The sequence below is a fragment of the Artibeus jamaicensis genome, unplaced genomic scaffold (genome assembly GCF_021234435.1).
Source record: "Artibeus jamaicensis isolate MK-2021 breed Jamaican fruit bat unplaced genomic scaffold, CSHL_Jam_final contig_585, whole genome shotgun sequence".
NCBI lineage: Eukaryota > Metazoa > Chordata > Mammalia > Chiroptera > Phyllostomidae > Artibeus > Artibeus jamaicensis.
This window is the reverse complement of record NW_026521894.1, coordinates 14,850,750-14,872,019: the sequence shown is the minus strand read 5'-3', so window position 1 is coordinate 14,872,019 and position 21,270 is coordinate 14,850,750. Positions and strand designations below refer to the sequence as shown.

At 41.3% G+C, this 21,270-nt stretch overlaps 1 protein-coding gene and 1 long non-coding RNA gene across 3 annotated transcripts in view; one reads left to right on the top strand and one right to left on the bottom strand.

Moving 5' to 3' along the window:
* MAML2 (mastermind like transcriptional coactivator 2) overlaps nucleotides 1-21,270 on the top strand; it is a 350,749-nt gene that overhangs the window by 283,079 nt on the left and 46,400 nt on the right. The gene's annotated exons all lie outside the window — the stretch shown is intronic.
* On the bottom strand, nucleotides 4-10,006 carry LOC128628190 (uncharacterized). The gene is made up of 3 exons (XR_008392517.1): nucleotides 9,888-10,006; nucleotides 8,503-8,640; nucleotides 4-871 (listed from the first exon to the last, which is right to left on the bottom strand). It is a non-coding gene; the product is annotated as an uncharacterized LOC128628190 (long non-coding RNA).

Sequence of the window (21,270 nt, the reverse complement as noted above, 5' to 3'; positions counted from 1 at the left end):
AAATTAAAACCAGAGTTAATATAAGAGAAAATGGGAAGAGAAAGACAGAGATGAAATAGGGTTATGTAGGAATAAGGAGTAAGTATATCAAATTGAAACCACGTGTAAGACATAAATACAGGCTGAACAGCTAATCCTTTTTCTGAGAGACCCTTTATAAAAGGATTGATCTCTAGCGAACACCCCTCACACTGCTCCCTCATTAGAAGAGCTCGTGAGGAAAGCAGACACTCCTTAAATTACCCAACCTCCTTTAGAAATTAGGTATTACAGTCACATTCCATGTTACTCCTGTTGGTGCCGGGTCCCAGCCTGGGCTCTTCTTCTGACTACCTGAGCAGGTTGTTTCACAGTTGGGGACTCAGTTTCCTATTTTGTTAAATATCTCTTTATGAATTTTATAGTTCCTAGTGAGCTGTTTAAAAATTGAGATGCAAATGAATAGTATATTCATAAACAGATGCCCCCCAAAATACTCCCATCGAGAGTTGCAGCTTGGAATTAGGACACTGGCAAGGAAGAGTCTGTGAAAGAATGGTGTTTCTCCACAAGTAGAAAAAACATCTTAAAAAGTGAGAAATTTCACATCTCCCATCTGTATCTTGCTAGGAAGCCCTGTGGGGAGTTGGTAGCGAGCAACGGCAGACAGCTATACAGTGCTCTCGCACTGTTGATTCTTTTGCTCTGGCAGGAGTGAGTCAGTGCGTTGGGCATTGTCCTGCAAACCGAAAGGTCACGGGCTTGATTCTCGGCACATGCCTGGGTTGCAGGTTTGGTCCCCAGTTGGGGCAGGTGCAAGAGGCAACCAGTCGATGTTTCTGTCTTGCATCGATGTTTCTCTCCCTCTTTTCCCCCCTTGCTTCTCCTCTCTCTGGAATCAATAAAAGAAAAAAAAGTTTTTTAGGAAGGTTGTTCATTTTTTTCTTCCAATAGAATATAAAACAGTAAAACAAACTCCATGGATTTCTTACATGTAAAGCCCTCAAAACCAGGGCACCCAAGCTGTGAGGCCCATCTCCACTTCTGAGTCATAGATACACATATATGGCTAAGACGAGGGAAGAGGCAAGCAACATACCAAACAGATGAAGAGAGAAAGGAAAGATGTTCCCAAACATATTAATTGTTCGCCCACATGACTTACTGGTATGTTAATGTCTCGGATCAGTCACTGCTAATGAGACTGTTGTCCCTTATTTCTCTTTTAGTTTATAAATGGAGTAGCATTATGTAATCACCCTAATGAGGTAACAGAAACATAAGTACACAGGAAAATTTGATAGGGTTTTCTCCTGATTCACCCTCTGCTGTGTTGCTCACCCCACTCCGTTCCATTAAACCTCCCTCTCTCCTCCACGCCCCCCCCAAACTGGCTGTCTTCAGTCCCAAAGGACGTATTGTTGGCTATTATTTATAATAAGTCTCTCTCCTCTTGGCAGGATATAGAACAGCTGTTGGTCTATTCTCTGCCACAAAAACCAACTTCCCTCTTCTGCCCTGGACGATTGGAAGAAAGTCGGGGATAAGAGCAATTTATAGTTGTGTAACAGCACCTCTATTTTCTTTTATGTTTATTTATATTGCTTCCATTTCTGTCTGGGATTTCTGAGATAATCAAGATCGCCCTGCTACAGATTTCTCTTATGGGAAGGCTCTGGTGGTAGCAGTTGACAGTGTTTCCCGTCATTGAGTCAGACATTTTAGATCTCCCGGCCAGAAGAAGTGATGAACTCTTCTTCTGTTAGAGTTTGAGAATTTTTTTTAATTTTCCTTAGGAACTCATAAACATGTTCTATTTTACATGAGCAGTAAATGACTTTGGATTTCTCAAGAGAAGGCACCTTGTTTTGTCAACCACTTGTTCCCAAAACTTAGCACAGTACCTGCTCAGTCAGCCTTTGGTGAAGGACTGGAATAAAGAACTGACTGGGGTTCTGGTCTGTTCCCTGTTAGGTCCAAACACGAAGTCTTGCCCCAGACTTCCAGGCTAGTGAAGCTTCATCACCTGAGGTGGGACCTTCTTCTGAGATCTTTTGTCTTGGATTATTTTTGTCTCCAGGCCTCGCCGCAGGGTGGGGGGGGGGGGGAGAATATGTGGAAAACCAGCCACAGGGAACTCAATGTTTCACAACCGAACCCACAGCTAAAGAAATCTTGAACAGGTACTACTGACCCTTCAGAGAGAGCTGAGCATCTCCAGAATTAGAATGCAGAGTGAATTTCCCTGTTTATTTAGGGGTTGAAGGAAACTCACAAAAGGCCTCCAGGCACAAGATGAGACAGTCTCTAGTGCACAGAAAAGAATCATAGTTCAGCACCAAAGTACCCCAGTGCAGAGGTGGGCTGACTGCTGGTCACAGTCATATTTAGTGAAGACTGGGCAGGAGCAGCATGGAATGGTTAAATCCGAGGCATTGGGGTATGGCGAAGAGAAAACAGACCCCTTATCACCTTATTTGTTTCTATGTGAATTCAGTGCAGTAGCATTAACAATGGCTAACATCCTCCAGGGACTAACCAGGCCCCTTTCTGGAGGAGACCTGCAGAGCTGACAATTTCTATGTGGTGGGTGCCTCTTCGTAAGGGCTCACCAAACACTTTCAAATCTCCTAGTCTGTCCCTAAAGATGTCTGTCATAGGCATCCCTCTGAGGAATGATACCTGGCCCTCTGTATTTTCTCCGACACTCCACAGCTTACCCAAGAAGCCTTTAGTAATTGTTCCTGACAGACACACAGGAACATATGTGATTAAAGAGGATACTCGGTGCTCATGCCACCAAGATGTCGGCCTTCTCAATCATCAGTAGTTTGCAGGCAACGTGGGGAGCAAGAATACTAACAGCCGTGGTGTATAGTGTGCTTATGACATGACGGGCTCAGTGCCCATCACTTTAGATCCATTGTTTTATCTTATCTCGTGACCTTGCTCATAAGGGAGTCATTGAAGACATGAAATGTCACAGCACGCAGTTTTTGCCCACGTGCGAGCCAGCCCTTTAGAACTGGAGTAAGAGGCTAGTCAGGTTGGCTCAGAGAGTAGCTTAAGCCTTCTCTGGGGAAGGCCTGATAAACAATTAGATCCTGGTACACTTTGTCCTTTTTCTGTCCTTTACCTATCTCCTGGTTATCCTGATGCTTCCAGAATAGTTGCTTATTCTCTGAAATAAATTTTAATTAGGGGGCATTCAAACATTTTAAGAGATGAAGAGCCAGGAGCATTGTTGAACGAAGTGCTTGTGAGAACAGCTGGGAAGGTGTGCGCAACATCAGGCAACGTCCTGGCCAAGGACTGGGACTGGAGTCAGGCTGCCTGGGTTAAAATGCTGGACTAGAAATGTAACTTCAAGGCGGCCCCTCTGGGATTTAGTTTCACCATGTACAAAATATGTGCAGTCACACTACTTCACAGAATTCTTGTTCAAGATTAAGTAAGATAAGGCTTGTAAAGTGCTTAACACGGTATGTGGTACTTAACAAGGACTGCCCACTGACATAACTATTATTGCTAGTAATCCATATATACCTCTTTCCACAAGATATGAGAGTTAATTGAGAGAAAGGGTCTTAAACATTCTTCGAATCTACAATGTGTAGTACATTTCAGATTCTGAATAAATTTGGCTGACCGGCGTGGGCTGGGTGGATGAATTTGAGTTTATGTGGATACGGGCACTACGAAAGACCTAACTCTTTCCAGATCGCTCCCCAGGAAGTCATACCTCATGTTACCCAAAGGAAATCACTATGACACCAAACCGACTTGCAACACCTACCAGGCAGTTCTTAGGTTCACCTGGACGTTTAGACTCAGAAGATTCCTGAACACAACATTTGACATCAGCCTACTCAGAATATAGGACAGGAACTATGGCTTGCAGCTCCAATGGTAGAGCAGCATCAGGCATTCTTCTGTAATTAGAGCCCTACCAGCTCAGGTGCAAGCTGATGGAATCCATATTGGGCAGGTGAAGGAACTGCCTTTGCTTAAAATTCTCGTATCTCACAGCAGTCAATAACTCTTATAACAACTCCAAATATATAGCTTGCAGGGTCCTCTCAAGGGACATTCTAGTTACGAGAATTGCTGCACACAGGGAAGTCCAAAGAATGGCATTCCCATCAGGTATTTACAGTTCATATGTAGCTCCCCCAGCCCGGATGCAGCCTACCACTGAGGGTCATTTTTACCATATGCAACGTTGCCTGGTAACATAGTTGACACATACCATCTTTATCTGTTTCCAGGGAAACCGAGCTAAGAAGTTAACCAAAGGTCAGATTCCCATGCAAAAAGGGAAAGAGCTTTATTAACTCTTTGCCCACACCACCTAAACAGTTACTTAAAACTTAGCCTGAGAAACCTAGCCAATGTCCCTGTGAAGAACTCATTCTTACACCTCACACCTGCCACAAATATTTTACAAAGTGGAATAATCTAAGCTTGGCACCATCCACTATGCTGAACCTCCTCTCCAACAACCCAGTCAAGCTCAGTGACCCTTGACACCACACTGACCTTTCACATTGTGCCCCCAGCCCCAGCCTCATCCTTCAAAGCCCAAGCACTGGTAGCTCTCTAAAACACACGCTCACTTTAATAAATACACAAGAGATTTCAGTTTCCCTGGGCTTGTGTAATCTTAAAAAATTATCCTGGCCCAGGAATCACACCACTAAGGATCTTTGAGTTTTGCCCTTCTTGCAGAGGGCTTGTGAGGATAAATTGAGATCAACGAGGTAAAGAGTTGAACGGACCATAGTGAAAATCTAAGGTAGCCTACGGTGTAGAGAGCGGGAGTGAATTCCAAACACAGTTGAATGACATCAGATCAACCTAAGTGGGAAGCAAGAGAAGTCCTGACTTCCTTGATTTGAATGATTAATGATAACTATCTTTATAAGTAGTTAAGGAGATTCTTTTTTTTTTTTTTTTGACCATTGAGACCAGCTAAACTCTAAGATTGCATCACCTTTTAAGCAGCCAGGACGTGGTAGAATTTAGTACCAGTTTGCCTTAGTGAAAGGATGAAGTGCTCAGTTGCAGGTCTGATCCCAGTCAGGACACATGTCTATGCTGAGGGTTAGATCCACAGTCCAGTCAGGGTGCGTCTGGGAGCCAACCGATTGATGTTTCTCTCTCATATCAGTGTTTCTCTCTCTCTCTCTCTCAAATCAATAAAAATATTCCCAGGGGTGAGGATAAATAATTAAATTAAAGAATCCATGTGGTTTCTTACCTTCCAGCAATTGGTGTTGTCTATTTAAAAAATAAAGGAGGAGGTATTTCATTTATTTCCGTGCCCAGAGAATGATGACAGTCCTATTTATATATTGTTACTGTCTGTCAGAGACTGTGCATGCACTTTACTTATACTCTTTTGTTTAATCATCTCAGGAGAAACCAATGCTCAGAGACGTTACAGGACTTGTCCAAGGCCACTCAGCTGTATGTGGCAGAGGCCAGTTAGGGCAGGTGTAGTATCCGTCCAGACCCTAGTGTTACGTGCTCTGGATATCTTCATGGAGATGCTTATAAATTATGCATTCTTTCCATGAAGTCGGTCTGGAAATGCAGTGGGAATAGATTTCACATTGCTTTTAAAAATTACTTTTACCTCCTTTTATCAAAAAGGGAAAGAAAGTTAAAGGACTTTATTGAAATAGAAAAGAGATTAAGTTTAGATGAAAATGGGTGTGAGACAAAGGGAAACCCTTGTTTTATTTGAATTTCTTTCCTCTATTTTATATAATTACCCAATCTAAAATGGAGCTTATAATACAAATGCTCAAAAAAGACACGAAGTACAAAGGAGAGTGAAGGAAAGTGGAACATAGCACGCAGATTCTGAAGTTGCCGCTCTGCAGCCGGGTCTATCAGAGCTCTCTTAAAGAACTCACTATCTACCCTGAAGACACGCTACATAACAGAAGAAGGAGTTTCAAATCAAAAAATTTTATTTGAGAGATTATTGTGGCACATTTTTCCAAAATATTTCAGCTACATGTTTTGTCTACTTATAATGTACTTGAACATGTATTCCTGCCAAAAAGAAAAATTAAACTAAATTCTTTTACCACGGCTAGCACGTTTATACATCAATCTGATTAATTCACAGATCTGTGCAATGAAACAATTCATAATTGGTAGGAAAAATTCTAAATTGGGCAGTTTAATTGTCAAATAAATTTTTAAACCTTCATGGCGAGTGAGGAGAAATAAAGACATGCATTAGCATTTTGAACCCATAAGTGGGTATTTCCTCGCTGGGCATGTCAGTCTGAGAGAAGGAGAAAAAGAAAAAAGAAGGACTTTGCTCTGTCCGATAAAATAACTCTTTCTTTAGGAAATTTGAAGAAACACAATCATATAACTTTTCAATAAAGTTAAATGTAATAAAATTTTATAATTCACTTTATTTTCTTCAACTTAAGACACTCGTTTAGAAAAATGGGTGCACAAATAAAATGACCTATATCCATTTTTTTTTAAAAACTGTTTTTATTTAAAATAATTTTCTTCCTGTCTGAATTAAATTCAAGTATACAAAACATTAGTTTTATAGGAGGTACAAGATGGATTCATCAGAATGGTTTTATCCTCCTAAGCTTGATTAATTGGGTGCATCAAAGAAAAATGGAATGAAAATGTATTTACTTACTTTATTTTCTGTAGTCATATAATTTTATAATGTTTTAATTCTTATACATTCTTTTTTCTCAATCCAGATGTCTTTGTTGTCTATTAACTTGCTCACCCATTAAAGAAAGTTTAAATAATATTAATTGCAGCGTACGTGAGCATTTGACAAGTGGGGGCCTCATTATGACACCCAGTCAGGAGGGCTGGAGCCACAGGGGCCTGAACCAGCTGTGCGAGCAGAAAGTGGGGAAGGGAGGTGGCCCGTGGTGGGAGACACCCTCCCTGAGAGGTCCCAGATTCTCAAAACCATCCCACCTACCACTTCCATAATTTTCTACTACAGACTAGGAAGACTAAACCCATTCCTCATTCGTACCTTAGCATGATTTCTTCAACTAATTTTTTCTAGTACTTGATAGAGATCATCAGAAGGAATGAATGGGAGAAACGTTCACCAGTATCTATTGAATGCTTACTATATGCCTTGAAGTACATGAGGCATTTTATTTAAGTTATCAATTGAGGGAATCCTCAAAGCATACCTGTAAAAGTATGTCAAATTAATTAAAGTTCAAACTCATTAAAAGGTGGGGAAACTGAGACTCGGAGAGTGAGGTGATTTGCCCAAGATTTCTTATTATAATATGCCAGAACCAGGATTTGAGGAATGGCTGCGTGGGTTTGGATTGAGTAGCAAGAGACTGGAAGGAAATTATGAACAGTGGCATTTGGGGGGAAGCATTCATTATTCATTTAGCAACTACTTGATTAGCTATGAAGTGCCAGCTCTATGCCAGGCACCCGGGAAAACAGGAATGAACAGTAACTCCATGGACACTATACTGCTGACACTAAGCTAAGAACTGAATGGCCAGGGGCAGCACAGTAAACTCGGAGAGAGAGAGAGATGAAGAGGGAGCAAGAAGGGCCCAAAGGCAAACTTTGTACCTGCTGAGAGTTTCAACCTGAAACATTCCCCTTCCCATTGTGAGGTTCTGACCTGGGCTTGAGCAAAGGTCTTTCTCAAGAGTAAAGCCTGAGAAATTTGTTGTTGGAAAGCAGGGGCTCTAATTCTGGGAACTTACTGTTTGAAGAGAGGTTCTGGAGTAGAACCTCTCTAATCATCCTGGTCGATCTGAAGGGCATGGATGTGGGTGGTGAGGATCTAGATTCTATTTCCCCATCATATTGTCCCCTAAACAGCCTCTGGCACTTAGAAGATCCTTAACAGATGATTATGGGAGGAAGGCAGAGAAGAGAGAATTGTGGGAGTGAGAGAAGGAAGAAGGACAAGGACAGGAAGGAGCAGGTGCTCCTGGTCAGTGCTCAGATCCTTCCGGTCCGTCGCAGATCCGCAGGGGGAATGGGGCTCGACTCGTGCCGGCAGGGGGCTGAGATTTTCTGCGTATGAAAATACTCTGCCTCAGCCATGCTCTCATGTAAGTCTATTTTTTAGAGGCATTAGTCTCGTCATTTAAAGATAAGGTGTATCTTACAAAATTGGAGGTGAAAAAGGAATGCATTAGTCTGATGGAGGTAGTCTACCGTTCATAGTTTCGAAATTAGAACATTTTGCTGACAAAGAGAAATGTATTTTTAAGTCTGAGTCCGTAAAAAACAATTTTCATCCTAGCCCTCTAGCTAGGCTATTTCTGCCAGCTCCCCAGCTATGAACACAACACATTCTTGCAATTCATCACTTCCCTTGGCTCAAGCCAGCCTTTAAAATGGTTGTCGGCATGTGCTTCTCATTAGTTCTGCCTCTGCCTCACCTGGGCTGAGCAGACCCCTCTGTCCTGCCCCCCCTGCCTGCCCTCCCCTCTCCCCCGCCCCTTCCCTTCCCAAACCAGCCTCTCTTACCAAGCAGGGCTGCCTGCCGGCATGGCAGGAGGCGAGCAAAGGACAGGGAAACAGAAGGAAATACTTCAGCTCTTTCGAAAGTAACTTCTGTGGTTTAGCAGCCTTTCGTTCAGAAGTAAGGCCTAGGAAAAGAGAGAGCTGAGGGCAAAACCAAAAACAATAACAGAAATCAGAGGAAAAAGCAGAAGTTTGCTGACTGGGTGAAAAATAAAGAGGGGGGGCAGCAAAATGTTAGAGGGGAAAAAATCCCATCATTACATCACTTGGCAGCCAAATGTTCTTTAGGTCACCGGCTCCTGTCTTGATTTATCTTCTAGGCTCTACAAGGAAGTGTTACCCATCTGGTGGGTATTTCCTCTTTAACTTGGTTATCTGAGTGACAAAATATTCTTCCCATTTACTGAATTCTGCTTCCCTCCATGACCCAGAGCACAAACTAAGAATTAGACTGAATCAAAGATTTTTTTCAATCAACCCCAAAGAGCCTTTGCACACATACTACATTCTTTTCTGCTTTCCTGACCTTAGTGGTAGCTTTGGATGAGTACATTCACTCCTTGGTTCACTTCCCAAAGTAATTGAGAAGGTAACTTCTGTCAATATATCTTCACAGTGCATTCGGACAACTCTGACCCCAACTTACATATACCAAGGACTTACATGCAAGTTGGTGGACATCTTTTTTGAAACTAGTTATTAATGGCAAGAAAGGAATGTTGAAAGGGTAAATAGAGGCCTTAATTGTTGGTGGAATTATAAGAGGATTATGGGAATCTGAGGTTGGAAGCTGCATCACACCTTCCTTCTACCACACCTTCTACCTCACCGATGAAGAAGTTGAGGGTAGGAGGTGACCCTCAGCCTATCACACAGGGAGGCAGTGGTGGGACGGAGATTCACCCAGGGGTCCTCAGCCCCCGTCCTGTTCTCTTTTCTGCAGCATATAAACACCAGTCTCCCCCTCAGGTCCCTCTGTGCCAACATTGGAAGCAGTTCTGCAATCTGCAGGTCTAGAATGAATTTTTGTGCTAGATCCAATATAGAACCTGATTATGGAAAAATTACTGTTCGGTATTGGTGACCCATGACATTCATATGACCCACAGAAAACCTCCAGTGACAGAACCACCTCTGAGAAAATTAGAAAATGCTTTCTTTTTCTTAGGGCATATCCAGACCCTACCCCTGCCCCTCCACCCTGAGCATGAGGCTTAGAAAAGTGCAGGCTGGATATGTTAGCCCCCACTTGCCCCCTCAACTAGGTGCTCTTGTGTGGGCAAAACTGTGACCACAAGCAGGGGTCCCAACTACAGAGAATTTGTGGAACAAAAGAATCACACCAGGTACAGGCACACCCTGATTCAGAGTCATCCGGATGTCCTCACCTGAAGCAAGAGCCCTTTCATTATAGCTGGACGAAGAAAACAAACAAACAAACTCATCTTCAAGGACTTGAACAGCTTTTTTTTTAACATCATTCATCTCCAATGAACTGAGCCAGAGTCAGCTCTGAAAAAAAAATTGTGCAGTCAGACAAACATGCCAAGAGACCTCTTTCCCCTTGATTCCCCTTTTTCAGCAGCCAGACGCACACCTGTCCTCCTACCTGCCTGTCATCCCTCCTGGTTTGTCATCACAATACTTTCTAAGATGGTGCCTCATAATGGTCTCATGCATTCATTCAAAAAATAATTACTGAGATCTCACTGCGGGCCACATTAAGGTCTCACCCCTCCTAGGGTATTTGTGTTTTAATAGAAATTCCCAAGCCCGCTCCATATATACATTCAATAAATGCATAAGAAAGGGGGAAGAAAGGATAAGAGACACCCTATAGTCAAAGATGGATGAAATTCAGAAATCACATCAGGCAGCGCCCCAGGAAGGGAAATATTGGGGGCGAGGAGCTTTTATAACCAACCTCCATGTCATGGTGTTCAAAACACTCAGGATATCAGTGCGACCCCATGAAAAACAGCTGCAAGCACCTGTCTTCTACCTCTGAAATTCTTCCAGACATACCTCCCTCTTACTCAGCCAGATACCTGAGCACTTCCAGCCCTTGGGTTATTTCGACCCTGCTCTGGTCCCACAGTTTGGTTTCTGTTGTTATCTAGCCCCTTGATTAGCAATACAGTCATGGGTTTCTGCCTTGGCTCTATCCCTCATACTAATGCAAGGCAAGGCGTGATTTCCAGGATTCTCTCTGGGTCCTAGTACGCCACTCCCACCTTTGCTCCCAAGCTCCCAGGCCCTGGCTCCCCACTCACTCGGCCAGCATAGCTGCTTATCTGTGTCTTATTTTAGGTCCATAAAAGGGACTCCCCTACATACTAAAATCACTTACAGAATCCTTTCCTTGAGTGCCTCTGCTAGAAGCCTTCTCTAAGCTTTCTTCCTATTAGCGATATTTATTATGTGGCTTTCTACTCCTTTCAACTGTGAGTTCCTGGAAGAAAGCACTCCGCCCTAGTCACCTGTGTAGCACTGTAATTACTTAGCATAGTGCCTTGTACATAATAGTTGCTCCTAAAGTATTTTCTTTGTTGAATTATTCAACCTGATATTCCATTGTCTACTTAGTTTTAGTTGTTGTTTTAACCAAAAAAAAATGAACTGGGATCTCTTACTGGTTCTGGTCTTCTTCTGATGGGAAAATTTTTATAGTCAATGCAAATTACTTTGCCATCTGTGTGCAGCATATGTTCTGGCATCTTTTCCCTTCATTTGGGAAGCCAGGTTTCCCACCAATGACCATTAAAGCACATTTGGCAGCCCTTATAGCCTCTCTGTAACCCAGATGGCAGAGTTCTCCCCTCGTTTCCACCTAAGGGTTTTTATAAGGCTTCTTTATGACGCCTCTTCTTTTCAAGTGCTTTCCTTGACAGGGATGTCGGACCTTCTGCTTGGACCCCCTGTCTGTACTCTCTAGTCACTGCACCGATTCTATTGAGAGGAAGCCTGTTTGACTAGTTACAGCTCAAATTCAGTTGCTAATGTGCCTGATCTTTTGTGATTCTGCTTGTAAGGTAATATCAGTATTGCCATACTTTGTTATGTATAATGCATACTTGTGTTTTTTGGCCCTAACTTTCAGGGAAAAAATCTTTCATTTTAATTTTTTAATTCAATTTTAAATTTATTTATATTTAGTTACTTGTGTTTTGTATTATAAAGGAATTTTAGCACTTATTTTTCATGTATTATGGTACAAGAAATTTTATGTAACAGCTTATTACAAAACACAAGAACAAATACAAGGTACAAAAAATTTGGTACAACAAAACTAATGATTGTATTCCAGGGTATTATTTTGCATACGGATATTGTTATTGGTTTCTAGAGTTACACTTTGAATGCATAAGCATAAACAAAAGAATTAAAAACATTTATATAGATACAGAATCAGTACTACCCATGTATAATATGCATTCTTATTTTTCCCCAAAAAATTTGGGCAAAAAAGTACACATTATATGTGGCAAAGCATGGTAGTTATTTCTCCCTCCCTTCCCAGGCTGATAAACAAGTAGGGTAATAAGTTGTCTGATTTAAGAAAAAGGTGGCATTCTTCATGTGTTCCCCAGTGAAACCAGTCCTAAATCAAAGGCTGTACCTGGCCATCAGAATGTTAAGAACTGACTGGTAATTCACATAATATTAGCAAGAGTCTGATTTCACGGTCATGTTGGGTAAATGAGATAGAGAAAAGGTTTCACAGAGATGCAAGCCTGAGCTAAAGATAAAAAGGTGGGATGGGAGCCAATGGTGAAGGACTTTGATTTTTAGGCTAAATGTCTTAGACTTCATCCAGTAGGGAGCAACACAGGGATTTTAACTAGGGAATGATGTCATTAGATAGGAGTTTGAGAAAGGTTGTTCTGACCTCAGTGTGGGAGACGAGTATGTATCCAAGATCAATTTAGTAGTCCGTGTGAGAAAAGAGGAGGACCCAGATCAAGGAAGGCAATGGAAACCAAAGGGCGGAATGGGTCTTCTACTTCTGCTCTCTTGTCATTTATTCCAGTAGCCAATAACTAGAAAACATCCAAACGCCCAACGGCAATTGGAAGGACAAATTGTAGTATAGTTGCACAGTGGGCTGTTACACAAAAATCAGAATGAACAACCTCCAACCATGTATGCAGTTATACGGATGAATCTCATAAACATAAGGCTGAAGGGAAAGCCACCTAATAAAAAAAGAATGCATAACAAACAATTCCATTTATGTAAAAGTGCAAAGGCAGCCAACACTGAGCTCTTGTTATTTGAAGTCAGGGTAATACTTACCTTTGGCAGAGGAGTTAATTACTATAAGGGTGTAGTAGTGCTTCCGAGTTGTTGATAATGCTCGTTTTTTTTTTGTTCTGCATGCTGGTTACATGGGTTTATTCAGTGAATGAAAACTCAGGGAGTGGTACATTAATGATATATGTATTTTCTATGTATTTATTATACTTCAATAAAAGTTTTGAAAATGCAGCCCTTGCCCTGATACTACTCATCTCCCTTGCTCCATTTTCCCACCAGTACTGAACACTTTCTGCTATACTCTATAATTACAGCAGATAGTGTAATTAGAGGATCACATTCTTTCCCCATTAGAGTGTAAGTCCCATGAATGCAAAGATTTTTATATTTTGCTCACTGCTGAATCCGTAGCACCTTGAAGTGTACCTGGCACATAATAGAAAATTGAATGAATGAATGAACTATTTGAATCAGAAAAACATACATAGAACAGGCAAGACTCAAAGATGTAAGTGGAACCCTGGTTTGAGCACCATCATTGCTTTGGTAGCTTCTCCTTCCCAAGTGCAGCAGATAGGCTGCTAGCTCCGAGGTTGTGGCAGTCTCTCTTCCATGCCTGTCACAAGGCTACTTCTCCAGGCTACGTCTGGGCTTTAATGAAGCCCTTTTCTTACCCTAGGCTCTGTATCTCATTTGCCCCATGACAGAATCTTCTCATCTTCAAAGTCAAGCTCACATATCATCTTTTATATTTAATTATTTATTCATTTATTTATTTAGTGATTCTATGACAGTTGTTCCCATTTCTTTTTTCCCTTTTGCCCCCCCATCCATCCAGCTCACCTCTCTCACCCACAGTCCATCCCCTCTCTGCTGTCCATGCCCATGGGTCACTCAGACATGTCCTTTGACTAGTCCCTTCCCCTTCTGTCCACCATTCCCTCCCCTCCTACAGCTATCAGTCTCTTCCCTGCCATCTTCTTGATAAAGCCTTGCTTAGCAACCTAAATAAAAATTCCCTGCCTTTTTATTTTACCCTTTCTATGGTATTCTTATGAAATTGTTTTTATTATTCATTCATTCAGCAAATACATGGCGGGACAAAAGTATGTTTATAGTCATTCATATGAAAAATAATATAATAGTTAATAGATAACAGTATAAGAATAAATTCTGTGTTTTGCATACTCACAACTGTAAACCTTCTTTTGTCCCACTCTGTATTTATTGAGCACCTACTAATGCCAGGTACTAGTTTAAGTACCTGGAAATACAAGGTTAGACAAAAGAGACATGTCTGTCATAGGGCTAACTTCCAGTAGAATAAACAGCAAACTAATAAATGAATGCACATGTAAAATTATTTTGAGTGCTTTGAAAAATGTTAAGCATGATACAGAATTAGGGAGTGATGGGTTGCTATTTAAGACAAGTAAAGGGAAGACTTCTCTATATGGGCAACGCTGGAGGGGAGGCCCATGTGAAGTAAGGGAGTAAGCTATGAGGAAGAGAGAACAGCAAGTGCAAATGTCCTGCACGAAGAGCAAGCTTGAATATGAGTTCATGTGTGAATTCCCTGGGGCAGGGCTTATGGCCTAGCACACAGTTTTGAATGGGGAAAGTTCTGAGTAAATTTATCCAAGACTTAGTCATTTTTAATTCATTTCACATTTTTCTTCAAATAAGCATTCCTTAAATGTGTTCTATAGAATACATCCCAAACCAAGTTTTGCAAAGTCTTGTTATAACCACGTGTGTGCAGTTCTGTGGCCAGACAAGCATAAGAAACAACAAAGATTAATAATGTATACCAGTATAATGTGTTGCTAAGTCTGTCGATTTAAAACACCTAATTCATTATTTTCTAATGTTTGTTTTCCCCATGAAACACACATTAATAATACACAAACACTGAAATTCTATAGAATTCAGTTTGTAACATGTTGTCTAAGATTCTTTAATGTTTATATCAAGTACATATTTATTAGGTTCCCAATATTTAACTGAATGTTTCATAATTTTACAAATAAAATATGGATACCAGAACATTGTAGTATTATTCTAATTATCATACAAGAACATGAATTTTCAATATTCTCCATGCTTCTATAGCCCTACCCTGCCTAATTTTAATCTACATCCAGTGATCTCGACACTGCTAACCAAGCTGTCTCTTGGGGTGTTTCATCACTGTAAGGATTGGAAGTTAAAATAACAAGAAGCAAGTTTGTAAGCCTTGAAATAAACAAATAGCAGTCCAGGAAATAGAAACAAGGCTCCAAATGCCCCAGAGCAAGTCCCAGATGGTAACGTACCATCCAGGCTCTGGGCATAAACTGCCTGTGAACGCAGCTCCCTGCGGGAGAAAACATCCAGGGATTCGCTGGTCCTGACCTTCTGTGTATTTTTGGTCTCTCCCCCTTTGCCTGCACTACATGACTGGTGACAGCCTTAAAACTCAGAAGTCCTACTATCAATCTATGTTTCCTCGCTCCCTGATTGCAGACCTCTTTAAATATTTACTGATTTTCCGCAGTCACCAGCCAGCTGCAGATACGCACTTCAGTAACAAGGCTAGATTTGCAAGCAGCTATCAAACAAAGTTGTAGTAGGAGTGTTTGTTTCGAACTCTGTGTGTGTGTAAGAGAGCAAAAGAGAACACCTGGACTTTTAGACAAGTTTAGCTAAAGATCTCATAGCCACTAGTAATTTTTCAAAGGGGAAAAGAGCATTTATTCTTATTTGATTGTGGGTGTGGCATTTAGCTTTACAGATTTAAAGGCAGCAGGGAAACTGCAAAGCCAGAATTTTGTTTTGTTTTTTCCTGAGGCATTAGTTGCTGTGAAGAAAAACAAACCCAAGTTTTGCTTGTGGGCAGAAACATCCCAGAATGCATCTGTTGATTGGGCAGAAAGTGAGCGCTGGCAGGAGCCCAGCTCGCTGGCTCCCAACTGCAGCTCAGGAACAACCTAGGCGGTGTTCTCGGGCTTGGATCGAATTCCCAAGATGGATCAGGTTCAAAATTATCTGCTCGGCTTTCACTTATTTGAGATGGCGCTCCAAGTCTAGGATTACAGTCTTCTGAACTGGGAATGGGAGTGGGAGGGAGAAAACCCACGGGTGTGTGTGTCAGTACAAAGCAGGTGTTTTACCTGGTTTAAACGGGCAGCAGCACACCTGTACACTTACTCCAGGAGAATTCGGGACAGTAAGAATTATCCGAGGGTAACAGTTTTCAGGGTTTTCTACCATAACCTCTGGACTCCAGAGTTAGTTTTACAATGCAACTTCTAGGTTAAATCTGTAATTTTAAATAGTTAATGTGATTCAATATGTTCTTGAATCTTGAGGTCTCATTTCCCTGATCATTGACCAAGTTAGAAACAGACAATGCTAAAGCTAAAAGTCACAACTGACCCTCTTTCCCAGACTGCCGAGTGCGCCTGCAGTCTTCTCTTCCACACCCAGCACTTTCTCACACCTCACTGCCGCTGTGACTGTGGTGGTGACCGAGCCAGGCCCAGGGCTGTGAGTCAGAGACGGTTATCAGGTGTTCTTCACTGCTGTATCCTGCACAGGACTGTACTAAAACATCTAAGACAAATGAATGCTAAGTCACTCCGAGTCACAAGAGGAAATGAAGCTCTCCAGAGTGAACCGAAAGTGCTGTTCTGCCCCATTCACACCCAGGACCCACTGTGTGGTTTCCATGGCCCTGCACAGTAGACAGGATTATCCTAAACCCCACAATTTGTGTTTGTCTAACTGTGCGTGATGTCATTCCAGTGGCTGTAAGCCACTCATTAGATGAGGGATTTTCTGTCTGTCATCTGCCCACTTTACTACAGAACCACATGTTTAGCACCTCAGAGGAGTAGCTACATTTTCCTCAAAATCCCAACTTCCATAGATATAATATTGTAGTAAAGTAAAAAAAAATCACTAAACTCATTCAGTATTTTTTTTCGCATATTCCATATTTGTAGGTCCATTGCATGCCAAATAGAGTTTTAGAACTTTTTCACGTCTGTTCCCTGTACCCACACTGAGAAACACATAGTATAAGCCTTAGTTCACAGATGTCCAACCTGCAGACCAGAAAGGTTATGGCCAAGGTCACATGGTTGGAGCAAGACCAGACCTCAGGTCTTCTGATTCCAAGTTTGTCTCTCTCCCTCTCTCTCATCCCTGTATTTGTGAGACAGTGTTTGATTTTAGGGAAGAGAAATCTCTTCAAACTCCCTTTAACAAAAGGAGATTTCCTAGAGGGATATAGTAGAGCCTTGGAGAACACAGCTTTGGGAGGATACTGAGATTCAAGAAAACAAAGTTGAAGCATTCAACTTCCCTGTCTTTGTATTTTTTATCCTTTCTGAGATCTCATGGCCTCTTATTGCATCTTTTCTGTACAAGAATCTTAGTTTCTTTTGCTCATTAATTTCAGCCCACACAGGGCTTTGGGTTACCACAATACCAGTCAGTCCTTATGCCAATGACTTCACAGGTTCAGGGGCCAGCGACTGACAGACTCAGCCTCCACATCTTCCACAGAACCTGTTAGGGACGGGAAGAGGGAGGCCAGAGGCAACAGGCTCCCTCTCCGGCCTCAGTTCTTGTCTCACCCACAAGACAATAAATCAAGCAAGAGACAAAACATGTATAGTGGAAATGAGATAGCAAGTTTGTCTATGAAACGCATACAAGCACAGAGTAGCAGGTGGCACCTGGCCAGTCTAAATGCCGTACATACAGAAGAAAGAGGAAATGCTGCACATAACATATGTGTGTGTGTTAAGTACACACACATATATGTTAGTAAGTTTGTTCTATACACTTGAGCCAAGGCTACAAGTGTGTACTTAGCTGATGTAAATACACTGACTATTGGGGTTCAGGGGTTATATGCTTTAGTCAGCTTCTAGGTTCCCACCCCTTCTCCCCCTTCTAAATCTTGGGAATAAGGACAGCTACAAAGGCTTTCTTTCTCAGTTAGCAAAGGTCCTTTGTCTTAGTGAAATTATTGCCGAGGCCCCCTTACCCAGCATAGAATCTGAAGGACTACCCTTCCTTCTTCCTGTGCTATTCCTGCTTGTGATGCTTGAACACCCGGCGACCTTACCAGACCGAGCTCAGGAGTGCTGAGTTAATTGGTGAGATGTGTCTTCCTTTTGCTTCTAGCCTCCTGTAGTAAGTTCTTTGTTAGACTGTAATGGTGAGGGCCCTGAATTTATTTCTCCTCTGGCTGCTCATTCCTAGCTACTACCTAACGGATCCATACTCTCAAAAGATAGGCATGTGACTGACCTTGCCAGAGCAGACCATTCCAGAAGAAAGGCTTTAAAAAAAATCATGGGAATGCCTAAAAGATGCTACTTTTTAAAGATACTCTACTCCAAATTTCAAAAACTGAATGAATTATTTGTAGCTCATGATAGATTTCTTTCAGTCTAGCTGTTTAGTTTTCACATCTCTCCAACTGATGTTGGTAAGCTTGCCTTCTTTTGACCTCTCACTCTTGCCTTAATTGCCTCCTTATAGGCTAGCACACACTGCTAAGATTCCAATATTTTTTTCTTTGTGCTAGTTATGCAGATTATTTTTTCTTCTTTGGCAATTAAATTCCAATTCCTCTTCCTCTAAGTAGCTTTCCATACTACCTTATGATGATGTGAGTCTGTCCTTAATTCTGGCTCCTTTGCCTATGAGGATGCTCAAGTCATTCAAAAAAAAAACCAGAGGTCCTTTTAATCTTTTAAACTGAACCTCCTAGGTACTCTGATATTGGTCCAGGGCATATAATAAAAGCCATGTGGTTAGAATGATTGGGGTCCAGGGCAAAACTGACTGGCTCTGTATGATCAAACGAATGACTTTGATCCCCTGATATGCCAACTAGACAAACATCTGACCTCAAGTTCACAGTGGATGGTCTGAGGCCAGTGCTGAGAAATAGCACCTACTTTTCCCTTAGACCATGTCTTTAAAATTTCTCATCATGCCTAAACTATTATGAGCACTCAATAAAGTATCAAGAATAATTTTAGCATAAGGAATTCCAGGCAGAACTTGAAAAGTTTCAGGACTTTTCTTATTACTTTTCTACTTCCACAAAACCTTTTTGCATTAAGTGAAAAGGTTTATGGTAAGTTGATGAAATCACTTTTAATTAAATGCTTTAATACATAGCAAATGTTTTTATCAACGTTTTAAACCAGAAGAAATTATAAACAAACACACACACAACATCAAAGTATTTGACCGACTGCCCTAGCTGGCTGGCTGTGCTGTTTTAGAAGCAACGAAAGGACGGGGAGATGGAGGTCAGAGCCTGTGCTCCCTGACCCAGGGTGTGAGTCATCAGATCCAAGGACTATGAACCCCTGGCTTTACAGGTGCTCATTATGTTATTATATATCCTTATGAGACCTGTTCCCCACAGGCTGCCAGAAAGACTGGGATCTTTGGGATGCTGAACTATCTCATTGGAATTATAACAATTAAAACCTTATAAAATGCATCAAATAAAATAGAGTCACTGCTTCCACTTAGTCTACTTTAAGAAAAATATTTATTGGGAGCATTGTTCTTTCTGTAAAGAGATTAAAATTCAGGGATTGGCCAGCAGTAGAGGGAGATAAGAATAAAAGGGAAGAAAAGATTTGCCTTACAACCCTTTAGAAAGTGTTTTTATTCTCAAGCTTAACAAATGAAGCCTTCATCCTCTTGACTTCTGGGAACAGTTTCAAGCGTAAGAAATACAATTGGAAACCTGCCGTGTTGCAGCCCATCCCCAGTTAGTCATTCCAACTGGATCCAAATCGAGTATCTCTGTTCCAAGAGTTCCCCGAAAAAGGCTCATGATACGAGATGAAACCCAGCCAACGCAACCTGGAGGCCTGCACATTCACCCTCTGCCCCCAGGTTTTCCAGGAAGTGGCCCAGGGTACACCCTCCTTCTCTTCAGCAAAGCTTTCACCAGACCACAGCTTTGCCCCCGGTAGTCAGTTTCTCCACTCATGCCCACCATCTTTAAAAATTCCTAACCGTAACCTCCTGGAGTCCTTTCATCCAATATTTATTCTGAAAGCATCTCCGGAGCATTTACAGTGTACCAGTCCTAGTTCAAGACTATGTGTGCACAATCTCTGTCTCAAGGCGCTCACAGCCTTTAAGGACTCATAACTTGCAGGGGTTACCTCAGTACGGATTAATTTATCAAACACTTTAAGCCCTCCTGCCTGGCATTGTAACGGTCGTTGTGGTAGATACAAGTAGGGTGTGGTTCTTTGTTGCTTGGCACTTACAGTCTAGAGGAGAAAAAGCATGGAGAAAGAACAGCCATATAAGGTAGCACATGGCAGGTCTTGTGAACGTGGCCAGTGGGTGCAGTTGCCCCCAGGGCAGATAATGATTTGGCAGCCAACCTGGGGACCCGGTAAAGGTGAGAAGTGCCAGAAAAGAGAATTTGAATGAACTATGAGCAGCAGCTACCTTGAGGGATTACACTGTTCTATTCCTTGCCATTAGAAAAGTTTTGAGGCAACATATGTTTTTTTTTTTTACTTTGAAACTAAACTAGACTTGTACACAATTTTGAAGGGGGCTTTCCCCTACTTTAAAAATTAAGTTATAATTTACATACTATAAAGTTCATTTTTTTAGTGCAGTTTCCCAAGTTTTGACAAATGCATAGCCATTTAACTACAACCACAGTCAGAATATTAACAGAATATTTTTCTATCACCCTCGGATATCACCCTGTGTTCCCTTGTAATCAGCTCCTTTCTCTACCTCAGGCCTGGTAACCACTGGTCTGTTTTCTCTCCTTATGGTATTGTTGTATAGAATATTGTATAAATGAAGTCATACAGTATGTAGTGTTTTGCACCTGGCCCCTCTCACTTAGCACAGGGAGTTTGAGAATCACTCACAGTAATTGTGTGTGCCAATAGTTATTCCTTTTCAGTGCTGAGTATTATTACATTGTGTGTATCTGTTCACGAGATGAGGCATATTTTGGATATTTCCAATTTGATTTTTGTGAGAACATAAATTTTTATTTCACTTGGGTAAATACTTAGGAGTGGGATCGTTGTATCATATGGTAAGTGTATGTCTAACTTGATAAGAATATGCCAGATTTTTTTCCAAAAAGTTTTCCAAAGTGGCTGTACCATTTTGCTTTCCTGCCCTCAGTGTTCAAGTGTTCTGAATGGCTCACATTCTAGCCAGGACTGATCCCAGTCATTCTTTTTTTTTCTCTGTATTTTTATAATTGAAAACATTAAAAAAACAATATTTAAGAATTAGGGAAGGGCTAAGTAATTATAATGCCATCATTAAAAATTATGCTTCTAAAAATATTTAATGACAAAGATAAATGTAAAAAGATTAACTAAGGAAAAACTAATACAAAGAAAAATATATGTTGTGACCCTAATTTTGCTTTTAAAAATAATTTTTAAAAAAACTGGAAGGTAATGTATCCAAATTTTGCATAATTAACTGAGAATG